Raw genomic sequence first — 14,123 nt, 5'->3', positions numbered from 1 at the left:
TATTTCAGGGTGCTGTGCTACTCTCATTAAAACCATTATGTTAAATTTTAAATAAGAGTAGTGTAGCACGTTAAAAAAAAAAAAATGGTAAGTTTTCAAATCATTTTAAATTATAGAGGTAGCAAGGAGAAAATTCACAATAGAATAACTAAGAAATGAACCAATTACAGTGAAATTTTGACTGTTTTTATATAACTTCCAAACAGATCTGTCTAACAAAAAGGTCACATTACATTGAGAGATTGGTTCATATTAATTGGAAAAATACTAATCTAAATATTTTGTTAAATGGAACGTTTCAAAAGTGAACTAACTCTTAAAATAAATATGTCGGCATTAGCAAGAAAGCAAGCTTATATAGCATCAACAAAAAAAAAAAAAAAAAAACACACTCGCTCCAAATGTCTGTCCAGTTCTGCCTTGAATCTGTTTAAGCTATCACCTTCTACAATGACAGATAGAAGTTTGTTCCAGCAATCAACCACCCGCTGACTAAGGGCAAACTTCCACACATCTATCCTACAACTGTCTTTCCTCAATTTGAATTTATGCCCTCTCATGTGATTCTGAGCAAGACAAAGAAGCCCATCAGCATTGAGCATGCTCAAACCATTCAAGGCTTTATACCTCAATCAGATCACCCCGCAGGTGCCTAGTCTCCACACACTGTAATTTGCAAAACTTAAGCCTTTCTTCGTAAGAGCAACCCTTTGTTCCATTCACTAATCTTGTTGCCCTTCTCTGAACTCGTTACAATGGCTCTACATCCTTCTTAAAATGAGGCCTCCAGACCTGATCATTGCCTTATACAAGGGGAAAATCACTTCAGTATCCCTGCTAGAATAATTCCTGTATACCATTGACAAGACTAGGCAACTAGAGGGAGGAATACTCTTGATTTGATTATCAGCAGTGATTCTTCATGCATTAAGAATCTGCAGATAAATGAACCACTAGGTGGCAGTGATCACAGTGTGCTGAAGTGGGATTTACTCAAAGAGGTAACTACCATTAGGGGTAAAGGGAAGGGTTATTGCTTTCGTAAAGGCGACTACGATGGACTGAGACAGTATTTAAATTCTATACAGTGGGACCAACTGATGATGTTACCAACAGCAAATGCAAAATGGGAAGCATTCAAAGAACTTATCTTGGAAGCTACTAGGCTTTACATACCAACTATTGTTCAAGGTTTAGGCCTAAATGGATGTCAGATGAACTGATGAGGCATATGGCAGAGAAGAAACATGCATTGGATACATACAAATTAACACATGACACAGAAGCCTATGATAGATACAAGTTGATCTGTAACCAAGTTACAAAGGAGGTTAGGCAGGCGAAGGCAGATTACGAGAAATCTTTGGCAAGGGATGCAAAGAAAAACAGCAAAGAGTTCTTTACTAATGTAAACTCTAGAAGGAAGGGGATGAATCAGATTGGTACACTTGATATCGATGGTCAACTGTTGATGATCCTGCTCAGGTAGCTAACAAACTAAATGAATATTTTGCATCGACATTCACACATGAGGAGTTATTTAGCGAGGGGAAAGCCAGAGGTGTATTCAACTCTAGCAGTAAGCTAGAGAATCTTGTAATAACTGAGAGTAAAGTGGAGGAGAAATTGTTGAAGATAAACACAAGAAAGGCACCCGGGGTGGATGGGATCTATCCAGTTATATTAAAGGAGGCAGCAAAGGAAGTAAGCAAACCCTTAGCCATAATTATGAGAGGTACCCACAGACTGGAGATGTGCAAATGTGACCCCAATTCACAAAGGAGGATCAAAGGCTGACACAAGTAATTATAGACCTGTGAGTTTAACTTCTGTTCCAGGAAAATTAATGGAGGCACTAGTTAAAGAAGCACTGCAGGATCATCTAGACAAGACTTCAGTTATAGCTCGGACACAGCACGGTTTTGTTAAGGGGAAGTCTTGCCTGACCAATTTGATTGGATACTATGATGCAGTCACAAAGGAACTGGATGCAGGGAATAACTTTGATATTATATACTTGGATCTTAGAAAGGCTTTTGATACTGTTGCACATGGAAGACTGCTGCACAAATTGGAGGCAAATTGTGGCTGTGGATAAAAGGGGTGGCTCAGGGGGAGAAGACAGAGAGTGGTAATCAATGGACACTGCTCGTCGTGGACTAATGTTATTAGTGGAGTCCCTCGGGGCTCAGTGTTGGGTCCATTATTGTTTTCTGTATTCATAAATGATATTGATGATGGTATATCAAGCTTAATGTCGAAGTTTGCAGACGATACAAAGGTAGGCAGGGTTGTCAAGGACACTACTGACACTATGCTGCTGCAACAGGATCTGGAAAGGTTGAGCAGATGGGCTGAGAGGTGGCAAATGAAGTTTAACATTGACAAATGTAAAGTACTACATATGGGAAACAGCAACCCCAGGGCAACGTATCAACTCTGTGGTGCTACACTGACAGTGGTAGAGAATGAAAGGGACCTGGGGGTGGTTGTGGAGGCAGATATGAAGTTCTCTGAGCAGTGCAGACGGGCTGCAAGAGTAGCTCATGGTGTATTGTCAATGATATATAGGAATTTTTCTAGCAGGGATAAGGAGGTGATTATTCCCTTGTATAAGGCAATGGTCAGGCCCCACCTAGAGTACTGTATACAGGCCTGGAGGCCTCATTTCAAGAAGGATGTAGAGCTGCTGGAACGAGTACAGAGAAGGGCAACAAGATTAGTGAATGGAACAAAGGGGTGCTCTTACGAAGAAAGGCTTAAGTTTTGCGAATTACAGTGTCTGGAGACTAGGCACCAGCGAGGTGATCTGATAGAGGTGTACAAAGCCTTGAATGGTTTGAGCATGTTCAATGCTGATGGGATTCTTCCTCTTGCTCAGAATAATCACCTGAGAGGGCATAAATTCAAATTGAGGAAAGATGTGCGGAAATTTGCCTTTAGCCAGCGGGTGGTTGGTAAGTGGAACAGACTTCCATCCCTTGTCGTGGAAGTTGATAGCCTAAATAAGTTTAAGGCTCGGCTGGACAGATATTTCGAACGAACAGAGGGGTGAAGTGGAAGTGGTTATTTTTTATTTATTTATTTTACTTTAATTTTTTTGGCTGATGCTGCATAAGCTTGCTTTCTTGCATCAAATGCCTTTACTAATGCTAAAGACACCATGTCAATGTAGTACCACGCAGCTGATACATTACTCTGGGGTTACTGCTTCCCATACATAGTACTTTACATTTGTCAATGCTAAACTTCAGTTGCCACCTCTCAGCCCATCTGCTCAACTTTTCTAGATCATGTTGTAGCAGCATACTCTCATTAACAACCCTGCCAACCTTTGTATTTATCTGCAAACTTGGACATTAACCTGATATACCATCATTAATGAATACAGAAAACAACAATGGGGACTCCACAAAGAGCACTGGCTACTGATTACCACTCTGTCTTCTCCCAATCAACCATCCCTTTATCCATAGCAGCAATTTGCCTCCAGTGTGACAGTATCAAAAGCCTTTCTAGGATCCAAATATATGATATCAAAATTATTCTTTGCATCCGGTTCCTTTGTGACTACATCATAATATACAATAAAATAGGTCAGACAAGACTTCCCTTTAACAAACCCATGCTGTGTCCGAGCTATAGCTTAAGTCTTGTCTAGATGAGCCTGCAATGCTTCTTTAACCAGTGCCACCATTAATTTCTCTGGAACGGAAGTTAAACTAACAGGTCTGCAATTATCTTTGTGGATTGGGATCACATTTGCACATTTCCAGTCGATGGGTACCTTCCCTGAGTCCTAGGAAGCTCTAATAATTATGGCTAAGGGTTTGCTTACTTCCTTTGCTGCCTCCTTTAAAAGAACTGCCTAGTAGCTTCCCATTTTGAATTTGCTGTTGGTAAAATCATCAGTTGGTCCCACCGTATAGAATTTAAATACTGTCTCAGACCACTGTAGTCACCTTTACAAAATCAAAAACCCTTCCCTTTACTCCTGATGGTAGTTACCTCTTTGAATAAATCCCACTTCAGCACACTGTGATCACTGCTACCTAGTGGTTCCTTTATCTGCAGATTCTTAATGAATGAAGAATCACTACTGATAATCAGATCAATAGTATTACCCCCTCCCGAACATGCTGCAAAAAAAAAACAATCATCCAAGAAATCCCCAAAAGCCTTGCTAGTGTGTGAGTGACCAACCCACAAATTCCAGTCAATATCTGAGAAATTAAAATCCCCCATTATAAGACACTCTGATTTAATTCATTATACTCATCAGATTCATTAGGCCTATAACACACACCTACTCATTTTTCCTTTCCCAGTGCTTATGTCACACCAGACTCAACATTGCTTTGTCCACTAGCGTCAACTGGATGCACTTCCTTAGATTTTGTGTTTCTTAACTAACTAACAGCATGACCACTTCTACAGGGATGGGATACACTTAAATAGAAAGGGTGCAAGAATATTTGCTGATGCTATCAGGGTAGTGTTAGATGGGTCGGAAAACTGCTAGCTTGGGGGGGGATTCACAGACTAAAAGGCTAAAAGTAGCCGCAGGCAGAGGTGAAGGTGATTCTTGCACAACTTCTATTAGAACAAGTAGCGACCTGGAGTGAGGGGTGCTGGGGGTTTCAGGGACTGATGGCAATCATCATGAAACAGGTGGGTATATGGGATGTGTTAGGGTAACTAATAATAAGAATAGGAGCATGTATACCAATGCTAGAAGTATAGTAAATAAATTGGATGAATTTGAAGTGTTGGTCAAGACATCAAAGGCAGATATTGTTGGAATAGCAGAGACGTGGTGTCAAACAGATATAAGGAATGCAGAACTGGAATTTGGGGAGTACAATGTGTACAGAAAAGATAGGAAGGGAGGAGGTGTTATGCTGTTAATTAAGAAAAACAAAATCAAAAGAAGTGCATCCGGTTGATATAGATGAACAGTGCACTGTTGAGTGAGTTTGGTGTGACATAAGCACTGCGAAAGCAAAAATAAGAGTAGGACTGTGTTATAGGCCTAATGACTCAGAGTTCAATGAACAACTGTACAGAGAAATAGTGTGGGCTAGTAAATCAGAATGTCTTATAATGGGGGATTTTAACTTCCCAGATATTGACTGGAACTTGTGGGTTGGTCACACACTAGTAAGACTTTTGTGGATTTATTGGATGATTGTTTTCTGCAGCAGCATGTTCGAGAGGCAATCAGAGAGGGTAATCTCTTGATCTGGTTATCAGCAGTGATAATTTGTGTATTAAGAATTTGCAGATAAAGGAACCACTAGGTGGCAGTGATCACAGTGTACTGACGTGGGATTTACTTAAAGATATAATTACCATCAGGGTTAAAGGAAAGGGTTTTTGCTTTAGTAAAGGTGAGTACAGTGGTCTCAGACAGTTTTTAAATTCTGTACAGTGGGATCACCTGATGATGTTACCAACTGTAAATTCTAAGTGGGAAGCATTAAAGGAATTAATCGTGGATGCTACTAAAAGTTCCATACCTATTAAAAAAATATTGTTCAAGGTTTAGGCCTAAATGGTTATCTAATGAGACTCGTGACAGAAGAAAAATGCATGGGATGCACTAGCCTATGTCAGATATAAGCTAGTCTGTAATCAGTTCACAACGGAGGTTAGGAAGGCGAAGGCAGATTACAAGAAATCTTTGGCAAAAGACGCTAAGAAAACAGCAAGGATTTCTTTACTTATATCAACTCTAAAAGGAAGGGGATGAATCTGATTGGTCCACTGGATGTTGATGATGCTGCTCAGATAGCAAACAAACTGAATGAGTATTTTGCATTTACATTCACACATGAGGAGTTATTAAAGTTTGAAAATGGCAGAAGGTTATCAAATTGTAGCAGGGTGCTTAATGATTTTGTAATAACTGAGAGCAAAGTGGAGGAGAAATTGTTGTTTGGTTTTTAGGAGCATTAGCAACTAAGGCCATATGGCTCTGGGATATGCGGTGGTCATTCCCTGACATTTCCGTATTTGGTGGTGACGGGCTCGAACCCCGGTCTAATCAAGAAGCGTGTGCTACGCACTGCTGATTCTTCCCACCTGGCTATGGAGGCGCCTGAGAAATTGTTGAAGTTAAACATAAGAATGGCACCTGGGGTGGATGGGATCTATCCAGTTATATTAAAGGAGGCGGCAAAGCAACTAAGCAAACCCTTAGCCATAATTATGAGAGCATCCTTGGACTCAGGGGAGGTCCCCACTGACTGGAGATGTGCAAATGTACCAAGAGAAGCTTAAGTTCTGCAAATTGCAGTGGCTGGAGACTAGGCACCTGAGCGATGATCGGATTGAGCATGCTGAATTCTGATCGGATCCTTCCACTTGTTCAGATTACGAACCTAAGGGGACATATTTTCAAATTAAGAAAAGACAGATGTGCGGAAATTTTCCTTTAGCCAGCGGGTGGTTAATTGCTGGAACAAACTTCCATCTGTCATTGTGGAAATTCATAGGTTGAATAAATTTAAGGAGGAACTGGACAGGCATTTGGAGGGAATGGCGTGATTTTTTTTTTTTTTTCGGCTGATTCTGCTTTAGTTCATACACTTGCTTTCTTGCATCACATGCCACTACTACTACTGCCGACCGGGCTAGCCGAGTGGGTAAAGTACCTGCCCGGCAACCCAAAGGTCACGGGTTTGATTCCCGCCTCGGGCTTGGATCAAAGTACTGCAAAAACCTTGGGAGGTGGAATATGGCCACAGAAGCCGATGCGCCAACAACTACCAAATCAAAAAAAAAAAAAAAAAAACTACTACTACTACTGCTATTAACCACCCGCTGGCTAAAGGCAAATTTCCGCACATCTATTCTACATCTGTCCTTTCTTAATTTGAATTTATGCCCCCTTAGGTTCGTAATCTGAACAAGTGGAAGGACCCCATCAGAATTCAGTGTGCTCAACCCATTCAAGGCCTTATACACCTCAATCAGATCACTGCAGGTGCCTAGTCTCCAGCCACTGCAATTTGCAGAACTTAAGCCTCTCTTGGTAAGAGGATCCCTTCATTCCCCTTCTCCGTACATGCTCAAGTAAATCTATATCCTTCCTAAAATGAGGCCTCCAGACCTGTACGCAGTACTCAAGGCGTGGCCTGACCATTGCCTTATACAGAGGGACAATCACCTCCTTCTCCCTGCTAACAAAATTCCTATATATCATTGACAAAACCCCATGACCTGCCCTGGCAGCCTGTCTGCACAACTAATCCCAGGTCTTTTTCATTTTCTACCACACAGTTGGTATGTTTCGCTGGGATTACTTCTACCCATAAGCAGTACTTTGCATTTGTCAAGGTTAAACTTCAGTTGCCATTTCTTAGCCCATCTGCCCAAATTTTCTAGATCCTGTTGCAGTAGCACACTGCCATTACTGTCATTAACAACCCTGCCAACCTTTGTATCATCTGCAAACTTCGACATTAAGCCTGATATACCTTCATCAATATCATTGATAAATATACAAAAAAACAGTGGACCTAACACCGAACCCTGTGGGACTCCACTAATAACATTAGTCCACAAAGAGCAGCGCCCATTGATTACCACCCTCTGTCTTCTCCCACTCAACCATCCTTTTATCCATTGTAGCAACTTACCCTTTATACCATTATGCTCCAATTTGTACAATAGTCTTCCATGCACAACAGTGTCAAAAGCTTTCCTGAAATCCAAGTATATGATATCAAAATTATTTTTTGCATCCAGTTCCTTTGTAACCACATCATAATATCCTATAAAATTTGTCAGACTTTCCCTTATAAACCTATGCTGTTTCTGAATTATTGCTGCAGTCTTGTCTAGATGATCCTGCAATGCATCTTTAACCAGTGACTCCATTATATTACCCGGAACAGAAGTTAAACTAACTGGTCTGTAATTACACGTTTCACCCTTCGATCCCCCTTTGTGAATTGGGGATACATTTGCACATCTCCAGTCCGTGGGAACCTCCCCTGAGTCCAATGATGCTCTCATAATTATGGCTAAGGGTTTGCTTAGTTGCTTTGCCGCCTCCTTTAATATAACTGGATAAATCCCATCATCCCCAGGTGCTTTTCTTATGTTTAACTTCAACAATTTCTCCTCCACTTTGCTCTCAGTTATTATAAAATCATTAAGTATCCTGCTACAATTTGATAACCTTCTGCCATTTTCAATAATACTTTGAGATATAAGGAAGCAAGATTCTTAAGCATCTACCAACTGCTACAAAAAGCTGAGATGGTCTTTGTCTACAATGCTTTGAAAAAACCAAACTTTCCTCCACTCTTCATCCTTTTTTATAACATATAATTTAAGAAATGAAGTGAACCTGAAGGTTCCGCTTGCTAGAAAAATATAAAATACAGAGGCGCAAAAACCTGGAATAATCTTCCTGAAAATATCAAAAATGCCATTTCACTAAACCGGTTCAAGAAGCTCCTAACTGAACATATCACCAGGGGTGTCTGATCTAAATCACCTTCCATTCCACAATGCATACCAGTTTCGAAATTATGTAATCAAGTTGAAGGAATAGCTGCCAAAAAGCTTTTAACACTCTATGCAATTATTTCATTCTTCTTATTGTAAAAGTACTCACAATGTAATTATAAGTACTGTTGTTAACCACGTGACATATGTGGTTGGTTTTCGAAGTCTGTGTAATGGAATGTAGAAACATTTATGATGTATCTGTTAAGTAACACCTGTGTAATTTCAGATCTGCTTTTATTGTTATCTTTTTCAAAGGGAACACCTCCTAAAACGGCTCTGGCTTATGTGTTCTCCCTACCTTCTTGCTGTTATCTCCCAACAATTGTAACACAAAATAGGGATAAATAAATTATCAAATCATCTCTTTGTATAAGGCAGGGGTGGCCAACAAGTCAATCGCGGCTTTAATTTCGGTTGATCACATCATGACGAATTTTAAATATATATATAAAAAATAATTAGTCTAAATGTTATTATTATGTGCCCCACTGCATATGCTTATTACAAATCCGTGGAACCACGTGACTACTCTTGTCGCTACACAGCCACTAGGCTAGTCTAGGGAAAATTCATGCATTTACATTGTGGAGAGCATAGTGTGTGTCGAATTCTTATTTAGCTTACTTAATATTAATAACTGGACAGTATTTATATGTTAATTTAAACCCGTTGATTTAAACTGAATACTACGAAAAAGAGTAAAACGTATCATTTTCATCAAGAGTGGGAACTAGAATACTTTTTTGTAATGATAAAAAAAAAAATGTTGTTTGATTTGCAATGCTTCCGTGGATATACCCAAAGAGGAAATTTAGAAAGGCATATCAACACACTCCATGGTAAATACCAATCGGATTTTCTGCTTAATAGTGACCTTAGAAAAAAATAAATTAAAATAACTTAAATCCAGATTATTTGCACAACACAATTTCTTCATGACACCTAATTTACAATCAAAAGCAGTAACTGTAGCATCACAGTGAGTCGTCATCTTGCAAAAAAATGCAAACCATTTTCTGATGGTCAATTCATCAAAGACACATTTTTAGAAATAACAGATTTTCTTTTTGAAAATTTTAAGAACAAAAATGAAATTAGAAGTGCTCTTCAAGATCTGTGATGCAACACATCAAAAAAATGTGAGCAAACAATTGCGTGCTCATATTGCTAATTGTGTGTCCTTTTTTTTACAACTGGATGAATCTATAGATGTCAGTGATACAGCTCAATTGCTTGTTTTTATTCGTATGGTTTTTGTATACTACTAGAGAAGAACTGCTGGGTATGGTTTTGTTAAAAGAAAGAACTAGAGGTCTTTATATATTTAACACATTCAAAATTTTTATTGAAAAAATTACATTACCACTATTTAAGCCCGTATCAATCAACAGATGGAGCTAAAGAAATGACCGAGCATCTTAAAGGATGATGAATTTGGAGATTTTTTGAGTACCAAGTTGGTGGATGATACTGTATCATACACCAACAAAAGATTAAATACTAAAAGTGTTATGGACATAGCTTTCAAAATTGTGAATTCCATCAGAGGACAATCTCTTCAAAGGAGACTTTTCAAAATGCAACTCGATGAAAATGAACCAGATGTGAGGTGGCCGAGTCAGAGTAAGTTTCTATAGAGTTTTCGAAATTTGTTGATCAAAGGGGAGATGATTATCAACAGCTACAAGATACGGTGTGTAGAGTGGCATGATCTGGCTTTTTTTTGTCAGATTTTACCAGTAAATTAAGTGATCTGAATTTGGAATTACAAGGAAAAAATAAAAATGTGGGTGACATGATTAGTAGTATTTCTGCATATAAATATCAATTTTTTGGCAATCTCAAAGAAAAAATTCGATCACTTTGCAAAAATATCCTGTTTTTGAATTTAATAGAAATGTGTTTCTGAAATTGAGAAAGTTGTGGAAACCAGATTCAGTGATTTTAAAACAATTGAAGACATTGTTCAATATATTTCTTATCCATTTAATGTTGACTTAGATACGAAACAAATAGCAGAAAAAAATGCTGAGATTTTTCACATGGAGAAAATATTACTTGAAAATGAAATTATTACATTGCAAAACGATATCATTGGAAATACGTTTGCTGAGAAAAGTACCCAAATGTAAAAAAAAAATGCAGTGAATTTTTAACTATGTGAATCAGCCTTTTCATCTTTGTTTCAAAGACAAAGGATTGCTCTACTCTTATGGACTTGCATACAGAAGATTCTTTACAGTTGGCCTTTCACAGTATATCCCCGATTTCGAAAGCTTAGCAGATGATATGAAGACAGACAAACTTCGCACAAATTAAAAATTTAAATATATCTTAATTTAAAATAAGAATTCTGAATTGTATTTAATTTTAATAAGCAACAATTTTCAGTATGTGTTGATTAACTTTTTTAACCATGTGCAATGAAATTCTTCAGATGGTAGATCGCGGGACATTTTGAAGAAAAAAAGTAGATCACATCACAAATTAAGTTGGCCACCCCTGGTATAAGGCAATGGTCAAGCTGCACCTTGAGTACTGCATAAAGGTCTGTAGAGCTGCTTTAACAAGTACAGTGAAGGGAAGGAAGGCTTGAGTTCTGGAAACTAGGCACCTGTGAGGTGTTTAAGGCTTTGAATGGTTTGAGCAAGCTGAATGCTGATGGCATTCTTTCTCTTACACATTGAGGAAAGACTGCAGCATAATAGATGTGCAGAAATTTCCTTTAGCCAGCAAGTGGTTGATTGCTGGGAAAAACCTCCATCTGTCATTGTAGAAGTTGATAGCCTTAAACAAGGAGGGAATGGATTGGTGAAATGGGAATTTTTTTTTTTTTGGGTGATGCTGTATAAGCTACTATCAATGCTAATTATATTATAGCAACCAATTAAAAAAAAATTATTATAAGGATGAAACAGCCACATGACTAACGTGCAGCATTTGATTCCTTACGGAAATGCAAAAGAACAATATGTGCATCATCAGTCACAAAATCAAAATTCTTAATATATTTTGTTAAACAAGTTATTTGAGGTACATTAAATAATTTACAGTGCTTTTTAACTTGACAAGCATATTAGAGTAATATATTAGAATAGAACAAACTAACAATGCCATTTAAACCAAGTCAACAACCTTTGTTTGAATGCTTTAACCCTAATTTCAAATCTATCTAGCTAATGGTTCATACCATATGTAACTCAGCACATGATTGCCTTTGTAAACTTGACCAATTTAGCATATGGAATTTTTCCAATAATCATACCTTTTAAAAAACACAAAATTCATTATAAAAATCTTTCAATGTACAATTTTTTTTTTAAATCATCATGAACTTGGTCTGGCTTAGGTCTTTTAAGACCTGTTCCGTTGTAGCTCTTAGAGGTGGTCTTGATCTCGCCATCATTGTCTTGGTTGACCAATATCTCTCTTGCCTGTAGGTTTGTAGTTAAAGGCTGATTTTGAGATCCCATCTGGGTTTATCCTTTCTATGTGGCTGATCCATTTTTCCTGATACCGTTTTATGTCATTTATTATGTTATCTACTTTTAATTTCTCACGGATATCTAAATTTCTTTGGTGGTCTAGTCTTGTAAAGCCTAATAATGGTCTTAAAAATCTCATCTGTGCTGCTTCTAGTTTGTGTGCATCTTTCTTATTTATGACCCAAGTCTCACAGCTGTAAAAGAGGGCTGATTTTGAAGTGATGTTGTGCAGTTGTCATTTGTTTTCCAAAATGGCGTTTAATCGTACCATTCGTTTTATTATATTTTTGTAGCTTAGTGTGGATGTCTTTCCTTTCATTTGATATTAAATTTCCCAAATAGGTGAAGTCAGATATTTGTTCTATTATTTTATCATCAATAACAATTTTGACTCTTTGTATGTTTTTCCTACATAATCCCATTGATTTTGTTTTTGAGGTGGAGATTTTCATCTCATACTTTTTACCTATGTTATTCAGTTCATTTGCTGCTATCTTTAGTTCATCTTTGGATTTTGCAATTATAACTTGATCATCAGCATATAATATAGTTTGGATTTTATTCCTGTTGTTAATTGTTTGTTTCCATTCTTTAATAATTTTATTGATGAAGATATTAAATAAATTTGGTGATAGTTGACCATTAGGAAATTTTATGCAGACTTTTGAGTTTTTATATAGGCTTTGCATTGCTTTCCGGAGTTGGGTTGAGATATTTTCTTCACGTAGAATCTGTCAAAGTTTTTCCCGGTTTACGTTGTCATATGCTTTTTCATTAATCAATAAACAGCAGAAATGTTGGTAGATTGAATTCTCTTCTTTTCTCCAAAATTTGTTGTAATGAAAAAAATGGCATCTATTGTGCTTCTCCCTTTTCTGAACCCGAATTGTTCACTGTATTTATTAAGTTTATTCTTTAGTACATTAGAGTATAGCTTTGAAGCAGTTGATAGCAGTGTTATCCCTCTGTTATTTCTGGAGCCTTTTTTGTTTAAAACTCTTATTAGCAGAATCATATACTGGAGAACTGTAATCCAGGCATGAACAGATTAGGGACTTGTAGCAAGGTATACCAATCAGCTCCCCATGATATGGATTAGACTGATCGAAGTATATTCAGATGCTTTAGATAAGAGTTCTTAAATGAGTGATGTGAGCTTGGAAGTTCAGCTTGCTGTCCAATATCAGTCCAAGTGCATTAGAAAAGGTGTGTTGCCTAAGCAGTGGAATAATGCAATCATAGTTTTGCTGCATAAGAAAAGAGATAAATTGGAAATTATAGACCAATTAGCTTGTTATCCCACATCTACAAGTTGTTGACAAGGGTCATTGCTAACAGATTAGAAAGAATACTTGATGAGAATCAACCGAAAGAGCAAGCTGGCTTTAGGATAGGATTCTCAACTATGGATCACCTTCACGTAATATCACAGCTAATAGAGAAAGCAAACTAATATAAAACACCATTATGCCTGGCATTTGTGGATTATGAAAAGGCATTTGACTCCATACAGCATAAGGCAATGTTTCGGGCACTGGAAAGACAAGGCATAGATACCCCACATATTATGATTTTGAAGAAAATATATGAGAATGCTACCTCCTTTATTAGACTAGACAAAGACAGTAAGAAATTTAAAATCGAGAAAGGAGGTCGACAAGGAGACACAATATCTCCGAAGCTGTTTACTGCTGCCCTTGAGGAAGCTTTCAGAAGATTAGACTGGTCGCAAGTCAATGTGAACGGAGAGTACCTAAACCATTTACAATTTGCAGATGACACTGTGGTCATAAGCCACGATCCCGAAGAATTAGAGGAAAATCTTAATCAGTTATGCACAGTTAGTAAGGATTTTGGACTAAAGATGAATATGGCTAAAACAAAAGTAATGATGAACAAGTATGCCACAGAAAGGGAAATAATGATTGGAGGAGCAGTAATTGAAAAGGTGGAGTCATATACTTATCTGGGACAAGTTATTAGCTGAAATAATGATAAATGGCTGGAAGTCAAGAGAAGAATAAATTTTGGATGGATAGCATTCAGGAAATATAGTCGCATACTGAAGAGCAATATCCTAGTTTGTCTGAAACGTAAAATGATGAACCAATGTAT

General features: G+C 37.7%; 1 protein-coding gene across 1 annotated transcript in view; it reads right to left on the bottom strand.

The window, feature by feature from the left end:
- LOC150076454 (H(+)/Cl(-) exchange transporter 7-like) overlaps positions 1-14,123 on the bottom strand; it is a 474,124-nt gene that overhangs the window by 53,701 nt on the left and 406,300 nt on the right. The gene's annotated exons all lie outside the window — the stretch shown is intronic.

Source organism: Mastigoproctus giganteus, chromosome 13 (genome assembly GCF_048544385.1).
Source record: "Mastigoproctus giganteus isolate SK-2022 chromosome 13, ASM4854438v1, whole genome shotgun sequence".
Classification (NCBI taxonomy): domain Eukaryota; kingdom Metazoa; phylum Arthropoda; class Arachnida; order Uropygi; family Thelyphonidae; genus Mastigoproctus; species Mastigoproctus giganteus.
Note: the sequence above shows the minus strand (reverse complement) of the source record. Positions and strands in the feature narration are given on the sequence as shown.